The 24,767-nt window shown below is 36.6% G+C and overlaps 1 protein-coding gene across 43 annotated transcripts in view; it reads left to right on the top strand.

Annotated features, from left to right (window-relative positions):
- Positions 1–24,767, top strand: part of PTPRD (protein tyrosine phosphatase receptor type D) — a 1,147,190-nt gene that overhangs the window by 287,840 nt on the left and 834,583 nt on the right. For all 43 annotated transcript variants that reach the window (XM_050328659.1, XM_050328661.1, XM_050328660.1 and 40 more), the window contains exon 4: positions 14,896–15,003. The gene's annotated coding sequence lies outside the window, so the exon portion shown is untranslated. The remainder of the gene's footprint in view (positions 1–14,895; positions 15,004–24,767) is intronic.

The following is a 24,767-nucleotide window of genomic DNA, read 5'->3' as shown; positions in this document are numbered from 1 at the left end:
GCACTATTTTTCTGTGACAACTGGAATAAATGGGCTCTTGACAGTTTTTTCTCTATGGCCTTGTTGACATGTGCAGACAATTTCTTTCCTCATGAGCAATTAAAATATTAAATTTAAAAAGAAATCAAAAATAGGTGTATTTTGTCAAAACAGAAATTAAAAAGTAAAGCCGTTGTTAGGTTTCAGATTATTAAAAGCAGTACAAAAGACTAAAAATCTATGTGTATAGATAGTCTTATTTCTGACATGAATGAAGCTGAAGTAGTAGATGAGACAGTACAGAAAAATCTCTTGGTTGGAGAGCCCAACTGCATCCCATGTCCTCCTGTAGATTAATCATTTTGGATGCCAGAATTCTGAAAGCTGTAAGAGACGTTCTGAAAATATAACTAATATGATTAAGATTTAAAAGTCCTGGCCAACTCTACTTTCATCTCAATGGGACAACTAACTCTGTAGGCATGTTGTAGGGATCTGACAATAGGTTTATAACAGTGAGAAGGAAATTGCACGGTAATCCTGATTTATGATGAAAATTTGAGCAAATCCTTTATTTGTGTGGTATAAAGTGCTTTGAGACTAAAACCCTGAGGAATATTTGATTTTTTAGTTTTATGTAGTGAAGCAGATTTGGATTGTACTTAACAAGCAGAATTGCATTTGAATTGCTTTAGGAAAAAAAATTAGTTTTGATCTCTTTATTACTTGTAATTTAATGTGTTCAGAAGTGAAACAGTGCAAGAAGAAAATGTTCAACACAGAAGGCTAAGTTTTGCTTTATGTAAGACATAAAAATTATACATTGTAGGAAAGCCTAGGGCAAGTGTGCTTTCTAAGATCTCTTACAACATAGTCCAGATTTCTTTGTTGAACATCTTAATTTAGTCATAACACTGGACTTGCTCTTTGGTTTTTTTAATGATGTAAGCAGAAAGAATCTTCAATATGTAATCATGACCTTCAAATATATTACAACTTCATATGAGATTTGTACCAGTCTTCTACATTAAGGAAAAAGATCATATATTTATTTATCTGCTACCTAGATTACTCAGAATATATTATGCTAAGTGAGAAGTGCCCGAATTCACTGAATCATCATTCAGCTTATTTATTAATTAAATTACCACCGGCAAAATGAATGAGGAGAAATATTGCATATCTTTAAACTGTTTCAGTTATAGTTCCTCCATTTTGTGGAAGTATTTGACTTCTCGCATTATTTTTACTGTAAGTTCAAATGCAAATATCTGTGATAGCATAGCCATAATAACACTAATAATTGGATTATGCATTGAAAATACCAAAGAATTACATTTGATACAAAACTAGATTTAGTACAGAATCTTAATAGCTGAGTGCCTTCAAGCCTATAAAATCTAGTACTATATTATCTATTGACTAAAATATATTATGACTGACATCAGGTTTTATCTCTTTTTTGTATCCTCATCTGTTATTAAAAAAATTAAAATTATTAAAAAATAAAATATATTTCATTTTGCTTTTCTGTAGATAATTTCTTGGCTCAGTAACCTTTATTAAGAATGTCAGTCTCACACAAACAACAAACCAGAATCTGGACTTTGTATCTTCCAATAATCTCCTGTCTTCCAGATCAAACCAATATAACATCTCAAGACTTTTTGTTGTATGTTCTAAAGCAAGGAGCAATACCTGCAAAAAATAGCATCTGGTGTTTGTGGGTATTCATCTAGTGTACTCACTATTCAGTCTGTATCATAGCAAGTTCTGTCCTTGTACTATAAATATCTTCAGTTACTTTTGTTCAGTTTATTCACTATTGAAGCCATACAAAAAAAAATTGAAAAGAGAGAAGATTTTGAAAATAGTTCATTACACCTACTATATTAGGAAAACTGTAAGACTGAAAACTAACTCTTTCTTTAGGACCAAAGAAAGAAAGGCAATGAATAGAAGGTATTACACCAAGAACTGTTCCTGCATAGTGAGGATTCAGCTGGCCAGCATAACAAAAGGTTAAAATTGGAAGGGACCTCTGGAGGTCACCTAGTTCACACCCCTGCTTAAGCAGAGTCACCTAGAGCAGGTTGCCAAGACACATGTACAGAATGGCTTTTGAAAATCTCCAGGGACAGAGATCCCACAACCTCTCTGGGCAACCTTTTTCAGTGCTTAGTTACTCCCAACACGGAAAAAAGTTTTTCATATGTTCAGAACTACCCTCCTATGTTTCAGTTTCTGCTCATTGCCTCTGATCTTCTCACTAGACACCTATGAAGAGAGCTTGACTCTATCACCTCTCCATCCTCCCTTCAGATTTGTATGTGCTTTGGTGGGATGTGCCCTGAGCCTTTTCTCTGCTAGGCTAAACAACTCTATCATCCAGATAATTTATAGAGGTGTTAAATGTGATCTATCTCATGTTCCTATGACCTAACTTCCCTTGATATATTTCAGGGTGCCATGTGGGATAGGGTCCCCTTGGGGCCAGGAATGATGGGAACTCCCTAAGCTACTACCAGAGCTATTCTGTAGGGATAAGGACACGCTGAGTCCAGGCTGCAGTGTCAGACTGTAGGTGTTGTGATTAGGCCTGTTGAATGTACCCAGGGTTAAACACAGCCCCAGGATGACTGAAACAATCAGTGATTTATCATTGACAGGGATGAAAGTATCACAATAGTAAATCTACTCTTCATGTAATATTGTGAGACAATTTGGTTTAGGAGGAAATGACCTTTCCTAGTCCTTTCCAGCATAACTTTTACATTCAAGGTAAATTATCAAGGACTACATGCAAAGCAAGTCTGTTTTTCAGTTCCCTGATGGCAGAATAAATAAAATGTATTTGAACATGTGTTACTCCAGATCACAGCTTCGGTGTGGCTAACACAGTGACCATTCTCCAGTTCTTTGAAGCACACAGCAGCTATTCTGATTCCTAATATAAACTACTGTAGCTTTTGGCAGTCTTTGTATGTGTTGCCAGTAGTAAATTTAGATTCCCAGATTCATTCACAAAAACAGAGACAGTAGAACATCTAATACCAAAGAACGCTAAAAATCAGCCAGAGACCTCTATACATAAGGTTATTAAATAAATTAGACTCTTTCCAGTCATACCTATTTTGTAAACTAGGTTTGTTTCAGAAGGATGATAAGGAAGATGGCCTTAAATTTTTAAAATGCAGATCTTTTATTTGGATTTATGTATTTTTGCTGGAGTTATGACAAAAATAATCAGTGAATTATGAAGCTTAAAAGATGAGATCCATCTCATGGAACTACATGGTTTTTGAAAACAGATTTATTCCACTCTTTATATGGGGATTTGAAAATTTGTTTTAATAACACAAGCATTCTTTAACCAGGGACAATTTACACAGTTAAGTATTTCTGAAATCAAACCAGAATGTATCAGTTATCAAATTATTTCTTGATAAGATCTTCCTTTTCTACTAACAAGGCTTTGATAAAATTTGTCAAGAAAATGGGAAGTTAGAGCACTCCTATAACATCTGACCAGATTTCATTAATAGGTTTCACCATACACCTTTTGAACTAAAAAGAATGGTAAGCCAACTATATTGAATTGTTTAGGATGAATAGTGAGTTAAAGATGAGCATATTCAGAAATAAAGTTCTTAATGAATGTTATCCTTGCTCAGTGAACTTGGGCTCTTCCCCTGACGTTCGCTAAGGTTACTTGTTAGGATTATCTTGGCATATTTTTCAGAAGCACAGTAGTTTACTTTTACATGAAACTTAAAACACAATCCAGAGGAAAACCCAGAAAATCCAAACACATTATTTGTTTGTATCTGAATAAAATGAAATGAATAAATTAAGAGTTTAGAATTTCTAAAGCCTAAAGAATTTTTTCTTCAAATCCCAAAGCCCAGGAAATATTATTTTTGCCACTGCTGATTTAGATCAAACTGAGAGAACGTAGTTTCAGGACCTTGCTGGATTTGCCTTGACCCAGGCTGATTTTGTCCTGCTTTAGCAGATGCCTAGAGGCTAATTAATGATTACCAATATTTTGGACCTGCCTGTCTGTGAGTTTCATCAGGTCAAGGTCTGATGCTTTTTGTCATCATCATAACTTGAATATCTGAAAATTTGCTAATTTGATGTGCTGTATCTTTGTTTAGGTCATAAAATACCAAAAAAAGTTGGTTATCTAAAGTATCTAGCTTAAACTTATGCAACCGAATTTGAAATAACATCATCTGATAAAGTAGCTGGATATGTGCATCAGCTGACTGCTTTTCAGGACTAAGCAGAATCATTGTTAAGTAGAAAAGAAGTTGTCACAAGGAGTTATCAGGGATATTTACTGAAATGATCTTTTTAATCATCTTACTTGCCTTACAATTACTTCATTCTTCTGAGCCAATGTGTGGCAGCCTTCTTACACAAAGGTTTTTAAATAAAAGTATTGTCAGAGTAATATATATATTCCTGCTTGGATTTTACATATGCCTCAAAATAACCATATATTTATATACCAAGTGTACTATCTTGCCTCATGTCATGACATTGCATACCAGCACATCAGAAGACAATTTATTCAATCAGTTCCTCCAAGTGTATTATTATATCTTCTTTTCTACCTCCAGAATTAACTTATGTGTCATGGGGTTTTTTGCTGGGGGGGGGGGGTTGTTTGTTCGTTTATTAATTTAATGAACTTAATTTTAAAAATGTTCTCTCACATTAGAAAACAAGTATGATCTAAGTAGGGATTTGGCAGTATGCTGAACCTGCATGTGCAGTTATGTTTCTCACTCTCTTTTTTCTTTTTTTCTTTCCTTTTCCTTCTCATTTCAAAGTATTTGTGATCTCTGTAGACACCTAATCTAGTCTACTATATTTCACAGACTTCACTGCTTATAAACTTTGAACATGGCCCTAGGGTTACAGGTTAAGATTCCTAAAGTAATGTCTAAATTTGCTCTTTCTTACCCTGAGAAGTAATTATAAACAATTTGGTCACCATTATTATTGTAATAATAGGAGTCTTTAGTATCAAAATGAAGTAAAATTTTATTTTAATAGCTATCCAAGCATTTTCCAGTCTTTTCTGTGATTTTCCTGCCATTTGCATTAACTTTCGCATGTCTTCATATTAAAAATAGAACTATTTATTTAAGAAACTATTCTGTACCCAAGTGCAGCATACATGAATGATGATTATTCACTCAGCTGTGAGTTTTAAGGATGAAACTGTTGGCCAGGGATGGAAGACAGAGCTTTCATTCTGAAAATAGAATCAAGTGAGCCTTAAAATGCAAGACCTCTGAAGATTAAGCTGTCTAGCTTAATCAGAGAGAAGATTAAAGGATGAATTCTATATGAATATATATGTATGTGGACATAACTATAATGAAAATGAGAAAACAACTGTTTAACTTTGAAGACAAAATGGTGACATAAAAACGGAGATTGAGAGCTAACTTTTAGACAAATATAGTATTAGAATTAGAAATAAGTGTTCTGGTTGTGAGATATTTAAATATTGTCAGAGTAGTGCAACTTTCAACCTTTTGATAACACAACTATTTCAATGGTATATTTCACTAAAAAAAAAAAAAATAACCTCTGTGTATGTTTTTAATGAATGTAGGACTGCTTTGGTTCATTTGGACCTTGCTATATTTAAATTATTCCCTATTTTCAACATTATCATCATCATCTTTCAAGATTACAGGGGAAAACAAAATTTAATGCACTGACATTTTAATGTTCTTTGTACTTGCATCTATACATTAAACGGGTAACCAAATCAAATTTCATGCTTCAGAGCTTTAGCCAGTCATCAGCAAAGTGAAGGAGTACATTGTCTTGATGAGCAATTGGTTAGATGTAGTTTTTCTCCTCTTTCTCTGAAGAATCAAAATCTAGCTTCAACTATAATCTGGAAGAAAAGATAGTTATAAAGACACTGCAAAATATTTTTTCAGTGTGTCTGCTGATATAATCAAGGTCATGCTGATCACCAGATTTTTATTTGAGTAGAAAATTTTCTTTACTCAGTCTGATGGGGAGTTTGGAAGATTTTTTGTCAACTTATTAATTTTCTTTACAGCAAAAGGAGTAGATGGAGAGCTTAAAGTGTTATAGTGTGAAAATTATTTTTCAGCTTCTAAACTTTGTGGTAAGAATAAATCACTTCTTGACAAGAACAGTCAAAACTTAGTTCAGTATTCTTTTTATTATCTGGGTATATTTCAGGTAATAAAATCCTTTCAATACTAGAAACCTGGAGTAGAGGAACACATATAGATCTCCTCTGATGCCATGCCCTACTCAGGGGGAAGTGCATACAATCAATACACCCATGGACTCTAAGAAAGGGAAGTTACTAACTCTTACAGCACTCAGATCAAAAGGCTAACAGAGGTGGTTGACCTTGGAGAGGTGCCATATACCCACCCAGACACTCTCTCACTTCTCCTCCTTAATAGGACAGGGAGAGAAAATAAGATGGAATATCTTGTCATCTGTTAATGTCTCCCCACTGTTTATGGGGACAGAACTATAACACATTAGAAAAGCACCTAGTTAAAATGAAGTAAACAAAATAAACCAGCAAAGTCCTGATTAATGATTATCCATTTAGGATAATAATAAACAAGGTCGAAAATCTCTACCCTCTTAATAAACACTGTAAATGTGAGGTTGAATAAATTAAGTACTTTATAGTTTTAGCTAAATATGAACATGGTGAACCTCATGGAAATCTGAGTTCACTTTTCCTAACATCTTCCGTTTATATCTTTCTTCAAGAACAAGGCAACTGTCACATTTTTTTTCATAAAAATGAGATGTTTCTGTGTGGTTGACTTTAAGATTCCCACCAAGCCACTCTCTAACCCCCTCTCCTCAACAGAGCAGGGAAAAAACGAAATGCAAAAGCTCGTGAGTTGAGATAAACACAAGGAGATAGACAAAACACACTTGAAGAAAATTAATTTAATTTATTGCCAAATAAAAATAGAGCAGGATAGTGGCAAGCCACAACAAAACTAAAAACATTTTCTTCCTTCCCCCACCTTCTTCCCAGGCTTCACTTGATTCCTGACTCTTCTTCCACCTTCCCCTCTAAGTGGTGCAAGGCAATGTGAAATGGGGGTTACAGTCAGTTCATAATATTTCATCTCTCCCTCTCCTTTCATTCCATACTTTGGCCCTGATTCAATATATGGTCCTTCCCATATTATACAGCCCTTCATTAACTGCTCCAGCATGGGTCATTTCCATGTTATACAGTCCTTCAGGAACACACTGTTGTAGCATGAGTCCCCACCATGGGCTGTAGATCTTACCAGCAAATCTGCCTACACTTGGGCATCTCTCCACAGTCTCTGTGTGGGCTCTCCACAATCTGCAGCTTCCTTTAGGTCATGTTTTTCTGCAAATGTGGGGTCATCCATGGCCTAGAGTGTTGACATCTGCTCCAACATGGCTGCAGGGGACAACCTGCTTTACCATGGTCTTCTTCATGGGCTGCAGAGGAATCTCTGCTCCAAGTGCCTGGAGCACCTCTTCCTCCTTCTCTGACCTTGGTGTCTGTAAGCTCTCACATTCACCCACATTTTCCTCTCTCTCACAGCTGCTACATGGTATATTTTGCCCTTTCTAATATGTTAGAGAAGCACAGTCATCTTGGTTGGTGGGCTAAGCTATGTCCTGTGGTGAGTTCATTTTAGAGCTGGCTGCAACTGGCTCTGTCTCACGCTGAGAGTCTCTACTCTCACAGAAACCATCCCTGCAGCTCCCTTCCCTGCTATCTTACCACAACAGACAGGAAATGTTTATAATTAGACTCCTCTTTTGTTATCATGACAAAATGCTGAAAACTACAATCAACATCTTTCTCTATAAAATCCTAGTTGATTCTGATTTCAAGTACCAAGTAAACTCTTACAATTTTGGAACAGGGAGAGAAGTTAGAATCTGTGCTCAGAAATCAGCTCTTATAATTCCACAATGCTCTAGATAATGCCTTTGCTTTTATTTTTTCATAGAAAAGACATTTGTTTTCTGGTTTAAATCAGGTTGCTGAACATTCAGTCGCTTCAAATTTGAACAGAGGATCAATGTATTTAGTAGCACCTTGCAGTCTGTGAGGATGTGCAAGAGATTTGCTCTCTCTGCATTGACCTATCTGAAATCTTGTATTTTTGTCAAGTTTCTTTCTATCTCAAGCAGGGCATCTATTCTAGTGTAAGGACTTGCAATCTTATCTAAAAGATATTGAAGTTGATGAAAATCTTTTTGTTAGGTCAAGAAAGCTTGGGAAGTTTGTTTTGAGAGATCAGTACATTAGTAGGATACAGAGCTTACGTATTTGAGGGCAGCAGGAGGCTAATAAACTCATGCTCTCCAGAAGACATGATACAGTAAAAGAGACTCCTGATGATTCTTTCCACAAAGAGGTATATAAGTATATGACTTTGTGCTGATAAATATAATTTTTTTATAAAGGTACAGTGACTGATGATATAAAGAGGTACTAGAAAAGCTGGTCATGGGTTACAATGTTATATAATGCAAATATCATAAACTGATGCTATGAAAAAAAATTCTGAAATTTTTGTTGCATGTAAAAATAATAAGTGAAGTTTACATTTCTGTTAGTGTTGTCAGTTAAAAAGTTACATTGTACACTTAGAAAAAGGACCATGGTGCTCAACTCCTGACAAAAATTAAATGTATTTTAATACTTTTCTAATTTCTGTATTTTTTCAGTTTGTTGTTTAGTTACATTATTATTAATAAAAACTTGTATACTTAATCTACACAAACCCTAATGAACTAAGAAGGTTTAATTTGGAAACATGCTTTTCTTTTTGTTCTTCTCTCTTTTGTTTGTTTTAGTTCGTTTCTAAATTGTATTAATATGTCTTTAGGAAATTATTCAATGGTGAATGTTTTGACACATTTAAATAAAGACAGAAATGAAGCTCTTAAATGCATAAAAAGAAATAAATATTCCATCACTGGGAAAACAAAAATTACTCTTAAAGGGTGTTACATACATTTAAAGTAAGATATGTGTTCATATAGGTTTTTTTATTAGTGGGTTGACCCTGGCCAGACACCAGGTACCCACTAAAGCCGCTCTATCACTCTTCCTCTGCAACTGGACAGAGGAGAGAGAGAGAAAAAACAGCTAAGGATTCATGAATAGAGATAAGAGCTGAGAGAGGTCACTTAGTGATTACCTTCACGGGCAAAACAGACTCAAAGCAGGGATAGTACTTAAATTTATTACTAACAGGGTAAGAGTCAAAGAGTGAGAAATAAAACAGTCTTAAAAACACCTTCCCCCCACTCCTCCTTCCTTCCATGTTCTCCCTCCTCCCCACCAGCGGTGCAGGAGGATGAGGAATGGAGGTTACAGTCAGTTGTTTTTGCTGCTGCTCAGGGAGAGGAGTCCTTCCCTGCTCCCATGAGATCTCTCCCACGGGAGGCAGTCCTTGATGGACCTCTCCGGTGTGAGTCCATCCCTCGGGCAGCAGTTCTGCCCAAACTGCTGTCCCGTGGGTCACTCCTCCATGGGGTGCACTCATTCATGAATGAGCTGTATCGGTGTGGGTCCCCCACAGGGCCATGAGTCCTATGTGGGAAAAACCTGCTGCAGTGTGGGCTTCCCTCTCCATGGGCCACAGGTCTCTGGCAGGACCCTGCTCCATCCTGGGCCTCCCACGGGATCACAGCCTCCTTCCTGCATCCACCTGCTCCAGCACAGGCTCCTCCATGGGCTGCAGGGGGGTCTCTGCACCCTGATGGTCCCCCATGGGCTGCAGGGGCACAGCTCCCCACCATGGGCTGCACCACAGGCTGCAGGGCCTCGGCTCTGGTGCCTGGAGCACCTCCTGCCCCTCCTTCTGCACTGAACTGGTGTCTATCTTGTTGTTGCCATGTTCTCACTCCACTCTTCCCTGGCTGGAATTTCTTCTATGCAACAACGTCGGTTCTAAATACATTATCACAGAGGTGTTATTATTGCTCCTAATTGGCTCGGCATTGGCCAGAGGCAGGAAGTCCGTTCTGGAGCCGGCTGGCACTCGCTCCATGGGACAAGGGAACCTTCTAGCAACTTCTAACAGAAGCCACCCCTGTAGCCCCCCACACTACCAAAACCCAGCCACAGAAACCCATTACAGATGTTATTTTTTCTATTATTTTGTTGTTTGCCTATGCATGATAAAAGATAATAGAAACATGAACTTTCTCCACGTAAATATATCTGGAGGTCACAAATGCAGGTAAAAGATGCAGAATAAATAAAATTTCAAGAGTTGGAAAAGCTTATGTAACCATAAATGTGGATGAGTTGTTAAAACCGAAAGACTGTATAATGTAGGGTCATATCCCACACGTGTGAATGAAGTGATATAGGAAAAAAACCTCATTTTTTTAAAAGTGAATTATCAACAGCACACATATAACATCATTTCTGTCCAAAGCATTAAGAAAAAGCTTACTGAATTCTGTGTTATTTATAGAAGCTGAAAGAATATTGTGCCATTTTTATAAATAATTTTCCTTTTTATCTAATTTACACTACTAAGAAAAACTGGTTTGTATTTTACCTTTTTCAGAAGTCATGAGTGCCACACAAACATTTCTTAATTGGAAACAGTCATTGGTGTATTGTTTCTGTAATGTCTGAGGTGGGATTCCTATTATGTCTTATGATTTTAATAACCAATTTTCAAACAAGGTATAATAACAGTTTCCATGTGGCATTTAGCATCACTGAAATATCTGCTTCCCTATATTGTTTTGAATATGGACTTCTGTGCCAGCATCTTTTTCTATCAACTGATCTAATAAAAAATACTACTTCTCCTCATGTCTTTTCCTTTAATGTCTAGCTGGTGTCTTTGTGCAGCAGTGTCATAGGCCAGAACTGAATACATCATGGCCAGAAGCATATATGTAGATGCTGATGCTGAAGCTTAACCTTTTTCTAACACTGTCAAATGTATTGGCATCTGGCTTTTTCAGTCCAGTTCCTGGGAAAATGTAAATGTTTTAGCCCTCCTGGCAGGGAATTTCAGCATACATAATAAAAAAGAGAGACAATAATACACAGTGCTCCTTTGGTGGCTAACAGAAGTAGCAGACAGCCCAAAGCATCATGCTTATCTGTTGCTTTCTTTCAGGAGCCAAAGTCATGTTTCCTTCTGTTCCCAACTGATAACAAGTGCAAAATACAGGCAAAAATAGCTTTGTGCCAACTGCATCCTATTAGTAAAGAAAAAAAAACAACTGCTGGGCTGATTGGCAAAAATATGTTGAAAATATTCATAGATTTGCTGAGCCTTAAATGTGTTGAACTGGAACTAAGGGAAAGGGAAACAGTTCTGGGAAAGAAGAGGAGGAAGGCCAAGAAAAGGCATAGGAAATGATGAAGTATATTGAAAGAAATTATGAAAATTTTACCAGGAAAAGATATTCTGAGAGCAAATGGCACTTGCTTCACTGAAATCAAAAATGTGTACCCAGTTTGTTTTCCTACTGCAAAAGTGTGGGAGAAAAATCTCATGATACTGCTGCACAAGTTTTCCAGTTTCAAGTTAGCAGTAACAAATTTGAAGAGATTTCTACTTCTTAGCTTCTGCTGATGATTCAGTGATTAGGTAATTGTCATACATGTCCTGTGATCCTCTGCTTTGGAGAATTCCAATCTAGAGCTGTTTGAAAATTTACTATTAGAATAATTTTTGGTAAGAAAATATTAGTTGATTGCAAGATATGTGAGGATATATAAAATAAAAAGTATTTATCATTGAAGCACTTTGTAGAGATTTAATTCTCTCTTTACCATTCCACTTACTTATCTTTGCAGTGTAAATGTATTTTAATAAGACTAATTACTTCTACTTCAATTTTATGCTTAGATTTACCTGCACTTTTGTTTTGGAAAGATTATCAGGTTTGTGACAAAGTCTTCAGACGCTTTGGGAATGATACCTGTGAATAAATGTTTTGAAATTCAAAAATATTATAAGAGTTGGAAAAAAGTTCTAGTTCAGTTCTGTTCTAGACAGCCATTTGTGATCAAATCTGTAGGCATATTGAATAAACATTGTCTATTCCTAAGAGGATTTATGTATGAATAACTTCCACAAAAGCTTGGACTGATGGAGCAACTAGAAAATTGCTTCTGAGAGAGAGAGTTTACAATTGTGTTAGTCTGAAATTGCAGAGTGTTTATAGAATAATGTAGACACTATATTTCTTGGAATTATATTAAATTCCTGTGTCTAAGATGAACAATTTAATTCTTTACATTAGAATTAGAATTAGAATATAGTAAGAGGAGCTTTCAGCTGTTAGGAAATTACATCATATTAATTTTATAGGAGTATTTCAATTTTTATAATTAATGAATTAGTTGAACAACTAATTCAAATGCTTCTTACACATCCTGAGAAGAAGTCTGGTGTGCAAATAGGTGTTTCTGTTCTGCACAGGAGAGAATAACCAATGACCATAACTCACTCTTTACACTGGTCTTATTGCAGGTTTTACTGTGAAGGATTGGTCTTTCTGATCTTGTCAAGACTGCTTACATAGATTTCTCCTCTATCTCATTATCACCTTGTCCAGTATATTCTGGGCCTCGTACCTATTAAGAACTGGCTGGAGGGCCGGGCCCAGAGAGTGCTGGTGAACGGGGCTGCATCCAGCTGGCAACCGGTCACCAGCGGTGTCCCCCAGGGATCAGTGCTGAGCCCAGTCCTGTTTAACATCTTTATCAATGATCTAGATGAGGGGATTGAGTCCATCATCAGCAAATTTGCTGATGACATCAAGTTGGGAGGGAGTGTCAACCTACCAGAAGGCAGGAGGGCTCTGCAGAGGGACCTGGATAGACTGGAGAGATGGGCTGATTCCAATGGGATGAGGTTCAACAAGGCCAAGTGCCGGGTCCTGCACTTTGGCCACAACAACCCCCTGCAGCGCTACAGGCTGGGGACAGAGTGGTTGGAGAGCAGCCAGGTGGAAAGGGACCTGGGGGTGCTGATTGACAGGAGGTTGAACATGAGCCAGCAGTGTGCCCAGGTGACCAAGAAGGCCAATGGCATCCTGGCCTGCATCAAGAACAGTGTGGCCAGCAGGAGCAGGGAAGTGATCCTTCCCCTGTACTCTGCGTTGGTGAGGCCACACCTGGAGTGCTGTGTTCAGCTCTGGGCCCCTCAGTTCAGGAAGGATATTGAGGTGCTGGAGCGGGTCCAGAGAAGAGCAACGAGGCTGGTGAAGGGACTTGAGCACAAGTCCTATGAGGAGAGGCTGAGGGAGCTGGGGTTGTTTAGTCTAGAGAAGAGAAGGCTCAGAAGAGAAGCCTCATCACTCTCTTCAACTACCTGAGAGGAGGTTGTAGCGAGGTTGGGGTTGGTCTCTTCTCCCAGGCGACCAACAACAGGACAAGGGGACATGGGCTCAAGCTCTGCCAGGGGAGGTTTAGGTTAGATGTTAGGAAGAAATTCTTTACAGAGAGGGTGATCAGGCATTGGAACGGCCTGCCCAGAGAGGTGGTGGATTCACCATCCCTGGAAGTTTTTAAAAAGAGATTGGACATGACCCTTAGTGCCATGATATAGTAATTAGAGTTGGATCAGGGGTTGGACTTGATGATCTTGGAAGTCTTTTCCAACCCAATCTATTCTATGATTCTATGATTCTATTCTGTGAGGGTATCTTACCGAGGAAAACGAGAGGCTTTCTTATGTCCCTATGCCATAGCCTCTTCTACCCCTATTAGTTTTAGCACTGCCTTCTTCATGGCATAACACAGATCCTAGATCCATAGTGGCCACTCTGAGTTGGCTTGCACGCATCAGAGATGGCACAGTCAGACTGCACTCATCTGTTTGCTTCTCAGACTGTTCACTACTCTTCAGTCTGCCCACATCCTCCTGTAGCTCAGCCACTAAGCAGAACAGTTAATATATCTGATCACACCTCTCACAGGCTTCCTTGCACCTCCTCTTCACCTCCAGGAACATCCCTTCAAACATTAAGAAACCTCCTTGGTTGTGTTGGTTCTACCTGGTGCTAGAGGCTCAGGAGAAGCAGAGGACTGATTTTTATTGGGTTGTCATCATGCTGCCACATAGCTGCCTGCTGCCAGGCATCTACCTGCTGCCATGCTGCCATTGCTTGTCCTTCTTATGCCTGCAAATAGCTTTCATGAGGACATACTCTATTATTTTTCCCAGGAACTAAAGTGAAACTGGTTGGGCTATGGTTTTCTGGATCTTCTTTTTCACACCTTTTTTGTAGATTGATAAAATATTTGTCCCTCCTTTACTCAGCTGAGACTTCTTTTTGTCTGCATTTCCTTTCAAAGGTGACACAGAGCAATTTATAATTGAGAGACTTTTTCATTAACCTTTTGTTTTAGAAGTAATTTGTCATAATTTTTAAGACTAAAGTCCATAATAAGGTGAAGAAATTTGGAAAAAAGAAATAGTACTCTAAGATCAAAATGAAACAAATTACAATATACATATAAATAAATGCTCCAGATAATTATTTAGTATATATTTATTCACAGATATATTTAGTCACATAAAGTCTGCATTTCTAAATGTTGATGCTGAGCAAATTAAAGTCAGAACACCTAGTAGTAGCAAATAGAAATGTTTCAGAGCAAAGTAATTTAATGTAGGTATCTAAATAGCAAAGATTAATTTTCATTTTGATCTTAGAGTACTATTTCTTTTTACCAAATTCAGAGTTTGTCATTTTGATTGCTTCCATCCTTTGTATAGGTATTCTGATGCACCCTTAATGTGACAGGCAAAGATAATGTAATGAATGTCTTATTGCATTTGGAAGACAGTGAAAAAGAAAAGTAACTGATACAGTATTTTATTCCAGGTGGGAGTAAAAAGCAACTGCTTTGCTTACCCTTTACAATCCAGTTAAGAATTTGACTGACAGAATGTCGGCACCAGCTGTGGAAGAACTGATCAGCCTCAACTCTGAGTAAGTGAAGTCTTGCACATTTAGAGGTTCATTTCAGACTAAATTTGCAAAGTCTGTTTATTTCTAGCAACAAGCATAAATTTAAAATACAGTTTCTAAGACATTGTAGAGCACTTTGGTTTCCCTTGTGGAATCTTAAACATATCTTTAAATCAGTATATAACTTCCTCTGTTCATGTTATTTTGCAAACTGGATGCCATCAAGTTCTGATTCCTCTTCCTTTCTAGACACTTCTAGCACTCACTATAAGTAATAGCAAATTATTATAAAACATAAATATAAAACATGAACATAATGCATATATTCAATGATCAAGAAAGTATAGATAAATAGTAATCTATTGATATAGAAGAAAACTGGTGAAAGAAAAGTAAATTTGGGTGCTGATTAAATGACCCTTCCTTCCTACTGCATTTCTCATGGAAGACAATTGTGGATGACAGATAGAAGCCTTGGTTGTCCCAAAATGGTCACTGATGGAGCCCCACATTATCCTTCAGGTGATGAGAGCTGAGGTGACAGCAGTGCTGCCATCACAAAGTATAGAAATTATGAACACACATGAAAAAAAATTTAAAATCTGCATACAACTTCTTTATGGAAATATGTGGAAGGCACCACTGAATTAAAGCACAGTACTCATCCTTGTAGTCTTAAATTTTTAATATGCATGGGCCTCAGTATCTCAGTTTTACTTAGAGTTGTATTTTTCCCTGGTTTTCTTTCCTGCTGTCAAAAATCTACTTTTCTGTAGCTAGTAGGAACTTGCAGACAAGATAAAGGCAGTATGGTTTCAGTTTGTCAGATCTGCATTTTACTCAAAGACTGATTTCTCAGTGCAAATCTATTTTGCTCTTAAAACAACTTCTAAAAAACCTGGAACACTAACCTAGAAAAAGAAGAAAAGGGTGAGAGAGAAAGGGAACAAGAAATAAAGAGAGGTGATGAGAGCTGAGTAGCCATAAGAGATACTTACTTATGAGATACAAAGAAAAGATATGATACTGTAAAAAACTTTGAATGAAAATGTCAGTGTCACTGCAAAATTAGCAGTTAGTTCATAATGCTACAGTATCTGAAATCTAATTGAAATTTACTATCTAGTAGTAGTGTCTTAGTATCTAATTGAAAATTACTCAAAATGTAGAACTACTTGCATAGTGACTGCATAATAGAGAAGCTATACCACATAATATTGCATAATAAAGCTAAATTCTTTTTAGAATTTAGCTATATTCATTTTGGATCACCAATTGCTTAACTGATTATTAGAAACTTGAATGGATGTTTGTCTCCTTGGTCTATTGCTAGCCAATCCAACCTAGGTTATTACTTATACAGTAGTTGCTACACAAAATAAAAAAACTAGAACTCATCACAGATTCTCAATTGTATTGGATAAAGCTGTTAATGTTCTCTAAAGGTTCATTTTAGATCATAGAGGAGAAAGAATCTTAAAGTAGCATATTCTTGATTCAAACTGAGAATAATGTTTACGTAAGCAGTTATATTTCTTTTCATACTTTCAGCTAGGAATTTTACTCTCTGTGAGTGTTTAATATTTAATTTTTCTGAAACAGAAAACATTCCTTCAGTAATTTGTTGATTGATAGCTGCATTTACAAAACTCCTTTATTAATTATAGGCAGAATATTTTCTCCAAATCTTCATGACTCTTTGAAATCAAAAAACCTGGGGCCTAAAAGAAGTTTGTTAGTGGCTACTAACAGATGAAGCCTTGCAAGATTTTAAACTAAAAAAATCCCTGAGAGTTCTGGGAGTTCTTTGCCATTATCCAATTGCTGATAAGAGGAAGCAACTAATAAGCAAGATCCCATATGATTTATGCATATCTTTGCCAACTGCCAATCTTGAATGGTATGAATACCTAGAGAGGGGAAAAATCTCATCTAGTTACCTTGTGACTGTTGCCTAAGTATTCTGGAGACTGCTATACCTGCTAAATATACACAGATTTTTCAATTGCAAACTTATTAGTTTTTGTTAACATTTTTCAGTTGCTTGGAAATTGAGCAGTTTTGGTGTTTTCTTTTGTTTGTTTGGGGATTTTTTAATTGTTGAAAATGAAATATTATAAACAATTATTTTTCTTCTGTTTTCTATCACAAATCAACCATTAGCAATATAAACAGTAAGAATATTTTTCATTACTATTTACCTGATATTTCAATATTATGATATCAGGCAAAGAAATCAAAAGTTGATCTACTTCTCAAGCAGAAAAAAAGTTTTACTTCATAGATGCGTGAATATTAAGCTGAAGCAATATGGTGATATATTGTATGTTACCTATTTCTTCAGTCACAGGAAAAGTGAAGTTAGCACCAGTACTTCTGTACCAACACACTAAATTTTGCTCAATATTTCTTCCATTCTGTTTACCACATGATACTAGAATCCTATGTCTCACAAACCCATCTCAAGATCAAAGAAGCTGTCTAAATTAGGCATTCAAGCTATTTCAGGCTTCTGCTCAACAGTTCTTGGCACTCTACTGTGTTTTATGCAATGCACTAAGTTAAGGAAATATCCCAGTAACATTTAAAGAAGGAAGAATATTTTGTCAACGAATTTTACGTCAAAAGGAGAGAGGCGTAGGCATTGAAAATATTCAGCTTATTGATATTTGTTTGACACTTTACAAATGGAAAAATGGCTTCTCATATAAGAGATGTACTTATATGGCATATCAGATGACCAATATGTCTGACAGTGTGAAAAATATTATATGAAATTATCAGAGTCAATAAACACAGTGGTGGAAAAATCAAGCCTCAACTTTGTAATGTGGAATTTGAGCAGCATATACATCCGTTTGAAGCCTTAGTCACTTATAACAGTTTTATTTTATTTATTTGTTATTTCAAAGTGAAATTATTAGTTTAGAAATATCATAATAATAATGTGAGGCTGGTAAGTAATGTTTTATTACTATTATTTTAACAGCTACTATGTGAACTGTAGAATAGAGGTTACTCTAGATCATAGACTTATTATTTAACAAGTTTGGAAAAATCAGAGTCCTTGCAAATCAGGCCTATCCAATATGATAGCCTTGATGAGAAGACTGCAGACTTCAGAAAGTCCTTTGCTGCAGTTTTCATAGGATCTTTGTTGCCATCTTGATGATACATAAACCAAATAAGCACTCCACAGTGTGCGTTGAAAACAGACTAGACTGCTGGTCTTACTGTTGTGATCCATGATACAAAGCCCAGCTAGTGACCAGAAAGGTTTAGTTTCTGTCAGGGAGAAATAACAAGACCAATAATGTTTAATATTCTTCATTAATAGCTTGAATAATGGTGCAGATTTCACTCACATCATGCTTGCAGAAGACACAAAATATTTGTGGAATGATCAATCTGATAGAAGTTAGGGCTTCTGCAGAGAGAAGTTATCTGACAGGAGCCCCATGAAAATGAATGTGAAGTCTTGCAACTGGGAGACAACAGTGGATGCTGAGGCTGACCAGCTGGCAAGCTGCTCTGAAACAATGGCTCTGAGAGTTCTGGGGTCACTAGGCTGACCCCAAGGCAGCAGCAGACCCAGGCAGAGCACACTCATGTCCTGGACTGCATTAGCAAGGATGCAGTCAACATATATAAGAAAGTATGCACTGCTGTTCATACTGTGAGATTGCATCTGGCAGGCTTTGGGAACCCCAGTATGAGATGGACATTGATGTAATGGAGTCCTGACTAACAGTGTGGTCTGGGGATGGGAAAATAGTTGAAAGCGAGAGGTGTGACTAGATAGATTAAGTGCTCTGCTTGGTAGCTGAACTAGAGGAGGATGTGGGCAGACTAAGGAGTACTGAACAATCTGAGAAGGAAGCTGATGAGTAATCTCACTGTGCCATCTTTGATGCATGCAGGCCAACTCAGCGTGGCCATTGTGGAGGCAGGTCCAGGATCTGTCTAGTGCCAAAGCAATACGCTTTAATTGGATGTGCTTTGCACAGAGGGCTTGGACTAGATGACACCCAGGAGTCTAAAGATTAAATAATTTTCAATTTTTTTGACAGTAAAAAATAAATAAAACTGCAAAAGTTTTATTTATATTTACTCAAGAAGAGCATATCCATGGCAATCTGTCATCTAGTCTTTGGTCCTTGTGCTTTTCAGAGATTCGGCTCAGATTCACGTTATGTTATTTAGCCTCTGAAAGAGAAATATAGTTAATTTATTTAGAGGTATCTCCTTACTGTAGTATATGGGCCTCTTTTTATTCTGGATAACCTTCTTGAGTAAAAGTATGCAAAGTAAGAGAATTCATCAAATATTTAGGCTTGAATGGGAACATATTGCATATTATTACAGACTGTAGCACCCCAGATTCTTCTTTAAATTGATTTATATTCAGTACATACCTTTCAAATAGTTCTCAAATATTAACTGGCATTGTGGTGAAAAATATTCACAGAACAAATAGACTGCGATGAATAAATTGTTTAAGGCATTTATATCCTCCTGAACACAACAAACTCAGATGAACAGGGAGCATGCTAAGTTACATATTTCACAAGTATTTCCAGAGAGCAAAGTACAAGACTTAAAGCAAAAGATTACCTCAGATTAAAAATAAAATCTGTGTATATTAATCAATTTAGCTTCACACAATCTGAATGACAACAAATAAAACCTAGAAGAATTAAGAATATAGAATTAAAGGTTATTGCTGTTCATGTTACAGCATTTTAAAATACCCTGACACCAGAATACTTTTGTCTTGGTCTCTTTCTAGGCCATCTTTGTCCCAGTGACAGAATAAAAGGCAAGGGTACTGTGGTACTTATTCTACATTTGGGAACCAGGTCACAGCATAGTGAACATTTGACACAAAGAGTCTGTTATTAACCCAGCAGTGGAATCTGTTTATTTTGACCCTTGCTCAGGGCTTCAGCTTTCATCTCTAACAAAGGTTAACACTTTACATCTGAATAACATCAGAATCAGATTTTCACAAGCTTTTAGTACCCTCACTGGATGAGGGTACTTCTATTCTGTCTGCAGAGAGTGCTTATTTAATTATCAGCTGATTGTCCCTGATTTTAGTATATACTGAAGGTGAAGGTTAACATTTTTACAGCTTTCCCGAAGTCCTGTGTGATGACAAAATTTGACAAGTGGCTATGATTTGTCTCTTAATCTTATAATCTCTTATAATTGTTCCATTTATATGTGGGAAGATAACAGACTTTAGAGACATATTGAACTGACAGTTCTCTTAGACACAGGAAAAGAGAAAATGTGACATTTCTCTGGACTGACTCAGATTATAAGGGCAAGAAGAAGCTTAGCTTCTGTCTCTTATGTTTTAACCCTTTGAATAGGCAAATAGTGAACATGGACATTAGCTTCTGTTAGTTTTTGAGATGTTACTTACATTGTATTCTCTGCAGGGTAAGAAGTTCTATTTCCTGTTTGTTCATCAATTTTAAATACATTTAAAAGTTATATGTAGATAAAACAGGGAACTTATACCCTTTAAACATAATGAAAATTTTGTATGCAGTTCTTAAACTAAGGCTGTTAATATATTAAAACTGGAGCTTGACAACATTTTATGTAACTTTAAAAGTATTTTCTGAACAATAGCATTGTTATGTAAATAACACCTTCTTTAAAAGTGTTTGAAACCAGAACATTGACAAGATAGAATTTTAAATACTTTTTTCACATTTATAAGTGCAGAATTTGCTGAGAATAGTGTCTATACTATATATGCAATAGACATACAAGCTCCTAAATAAATGGGGCAGTCTAAGAGTAGATCAAACAGTGATGGGTTGTGAATATAATAATATCTTCTAACATATAACTATCATTACCAAACATGTAGAAGTCTGAAATTTTCTGTTTTCATAAGTCCTGTGGAGGGAAACTACTCTCCTCTTTATGCAAATGTGAAATTCAGGTGCAGAAAGAGCAATAAATGTCCCAGTGTTATACAGAATATATGTGGAAACCTAGGGAGATACTGTCCCAGATCCTATGTTAGGGTCTTGAAAATGAAACAAGGCTGTCACTAATACAGAAAAGAAGTAGTCCACTTTCATTTTCACATACAAACTTTTGAATTTAAAAAGGGCAAAACAGTTTTGGAAATAATTTCTTGAAATTGTAGTACAGGGATTTTTTCTTATATTGTACAGACTGGCATTATTAGAAGGCTAACATGCATTTGTATTTCATATGATATACATCTTAAGAGGATTATTGAACTATTTTCTATATATTTGAAGTCAGGTAATATCTGTGACTAAATTCTTGGATGGTGTGTGTCTGTGTGTCTGCATGTCTGTTTGTCTGTGTGTCTGTGTGTGATACGAATTGGTTAGATCTCTATTTTCATGCTAAATTGATTTTAGAAAGAACTTTGTGAGGACAGGTCAGTCCCCTTCCAGGAAAATCTCCTCCATCTAGAATTAAACACTCCATTCTCAAGTTGTATTCTTAATTTAATAGGATGAATAGTATGAACATTACTTACAATTTCCAATAATATGGAATACATCAATGAGAGTGATACAATTTGTTATTTAAGGGTACTGATATGTATTATAACCTCTGATATATGATACACATAACATATCAGCTAAACTAACATTAAAGTAGTCATATTTTGTTTTTAGGATTTCTTCCTGACTTGTTTTACACATTATTAAATATATGTTTTCCTACATGATGGTTGCTCCAGTTTTCATCTTACAAAACATTTATTTCAACTGCTTTTCATTTTCCAAACTTAAACTTTCAAGCTCACAGTTTTCATGCAAAGTTATTTGCCTTGAGCAGAATATTAAAGTTTCAGCTAAAACTGTTCAATCATATCGTAAGTGAGGCTTGGACAAAACATATTGTTTTGTCCATGACTTTTTAAAATGTATACAGCTTTTACTCAAGATAAGCTATTGCTTCTGTCACTGGAAAACAGAATGATGTTTGACAAGGCTGTGGTTTGATGTTGCTTCAATTTCTAGCAAAGGCTGCCATATTTTTTAAGGTGATTTCCTTCTGAAAATATCTGTGTACACATTGTCTGTAAAACCTTGTTAGAGGTTTTTATCTGCATGGAGGATACCCCAATATCCATTGGCTGCTACATGTGACTATGCAGTCTTTTTGCCTTATGCTAAGGTGGCAAAATCTTGTAAAGGGGGAAAATGTAACACATTTTACATGTAAACCAAATAATTTTTTGTTAGTATAACTGAAATATTGACAGTATAAATAAAATACTATTACTGGTCCAGATCTTATTATTATGTAGAAGGAAAGAAGGCAAGTTTGCTGATGACGCCAAACTGAGAGGTTATATTTACTCTTGAGGGATAAGAGCTCTTGCAGAGGGATCTGGATAGATTGGAGCAGTTCTGGATCTGACAATTTAAGAACGTTTTTAAGATCTTTTTGTGTATCCAGAGGACGGCAACAAAGCTGATGAAAAGGCTGTGGAACATACACTGTGAGGAACAGCTAAGGACTTTGGGCTCATCCAGTTTGGAGAAAAAGAGGCTGAGGGGACATTGATCTCTGCAGATTTCAGAGGAGAAGGGAAGATGCAGAGATAGGGATAGGATGCTTGGGGATGGTTCACATTGTGCAGGGGAGGTTCAGTCTGGATATTAGGATACCATTTTTTACCCAGAGAGTGGTCAAACCCTGGAAAAGGTTTCCTGGAGAAGTTTTTGATGTACCAACGCTGTCAGTGTTTAAGAGGCATTTGGATAATGCCCTTAGTAATGTGCTTTACCTTTGGGTCAACCATTAAATGGCTGAACAGTTCTATTAGATGATGGTTGTGTGTCCCTTCCAGTTGAAATGATTCTATTCTATTCTATTCTATTCTATTCTATTCTATTCTATTCTATTCTATTCTTTAAAAAAATATATTATTAGAGGATATGTTTCCATAATCATCATAGAATCATAAAACACCAGATCAGAAGGGGTCCTCATAGATCATTTGGTCCAAACTTTTGTATCAAAAGCATGGTCTAGACAAGGTTGAACAGAACCCTGTCTGTCTGAATTTTAAGTGTCCAACTTTGTGGAATCTACCACTTCCCTGGGGAGAATATTCCAAAGTATGGTTGTTCTCACTATGAAAAAATTTTCCTCTAGTGTCTAATTAGACTGTCCAGGAGTAATTTGTACCTATTGCCCCTCATCTTTCCCATATGATTCTTTTTAAAAAGAATGTAGTTTAAAGCTGTATATCCTTTTTAAAAGCCATTTAAATCTGACTTACTGTTCTCTGCAAATCATTAGCATTCAAATAATGTTATTCAGATTGGCAAGCAGCCTACATGCACACAAACACATCACTGCTTACTATAGCAAAAATCACATGTTTAAACATTTACTGCTTCAAAGCGTATTAGCAGTAAATATAACACCTGATCCCTCTCATCTCAACACATTTAGTGAGGTTGTGAAAAGCTCAGCAGTGTTCCAAGAGGGCAGCTAACACATCTGGGGTTTATCTGCCTTTGAAGTCCTTTCTGAAGTCTGTATGAAACTTGTTCCAGATGTGATGAGTTTCAGGTTTCCCCATGAAACTCAGTCCTTGCAGGACAGATCAACTCAGTGTTGACCTATTGTATTATCACTGAAATACCTCATGCAAATTGAACTTTAATTTGCAGTGGACCACAGTGCAGTTCTTAGGCAATAATACAGGTATTAACTTCAAATTCCAAACATGGGTGCTCACGTTCAGCAAAGGGAAGTCTGAGGAGTGATAATTACATAATAGATTCATAGATTATATCTCCATTGACATTTTTTGGCTTCACTGTCTGTAACCAGCTCTTCAGACTGAAACTACAGTTTTCTCTGTTCACTCCAGCTAGTCTCCTCTGCTTCTTAGGGCTGCAAATGACACACGTCCGGGAACCACTACGCAGGTGTGTTCAGCTTAAACTCTGTGTACTAAGTAGTTCTAATAAAACTGTAAAAAAAAAAGATGTTAGTGTATGTCTCTCCAGTCTGACCAAAAAAGTCAGGCTGTTAGCAGCTATTTACACAAAATAATTGGTAAAATAATTAAATAATTAGGAAGATTTCTGGATTATATGGAACTGTTACTTCAAATGTAGATTTTCCTTTTTAGTAGGTGTCCCAGATTACAAAAAGATGCTGGAACCCACCCTTACTTTTCTCTTTTCCCCAAATATGCCCACTAATTTCGACTGTGACAGGAATTTGAAATAAGAGAAGTGTTGTACTATTATCTTAGGAGAAGAAGGTATCCACAAGTATGAAAGGCTGGAATGCTGATCACTCAGTCAAGGTGCAAGCTGAGGATGTGCAAAGTAACCACGAAGGTGCTAAGGGTATGCTCACCCCCCACCTCAGGTTGCAAGCTTTGTATTAAATAAGATAAGGAGAGAGATAAATCCTGCTAGGCAGAGTAAATTACTTCCTCCTTACACAAATGACTCAGCTGTTAAAAATCCCCTCCAGAGAAGCATGGAGACAATTCACACAGAGTCTGAACATATTCACCTCAGCTGATGAGACATAATGGATCCACTTGTGCTGACACAACAGGCAGCTGTAACATCTTAGGAGGTGTCAAAGACTCCTGAAATGTTCCATCATCCAGTGTAGAACTCACTCCAGGGAAGGTACTGGGTGTGTTCCCACCTACCTAAGCCAAATGAAAGATCACACTTGAACTTCACTAGGCATAGGCTTTTCTTCCCTCACAATGTTGGATTTTCCTTGCTGCC

Source organism: Myiozetetes cayanensis, unplaced genomic scaffold, assembly GCF_022539395.1.
Source record: "Myiozetetes cayanensis isolate MyiCay16 unplaced genomic scaffold, myiCay2020 scf4, whole genome shotgun sequence".
NCBI classification, from domain to species: domain Eukaryota; kingdom Metazoa; phylum Chordata; class Aves; order Passeriformes; family Tyrannidae; genus Myiozetetes; species Myiozetetes cayanensis.
This window is presented reverse-complemented; position numbering and strand designations above follow the sequence as displayed.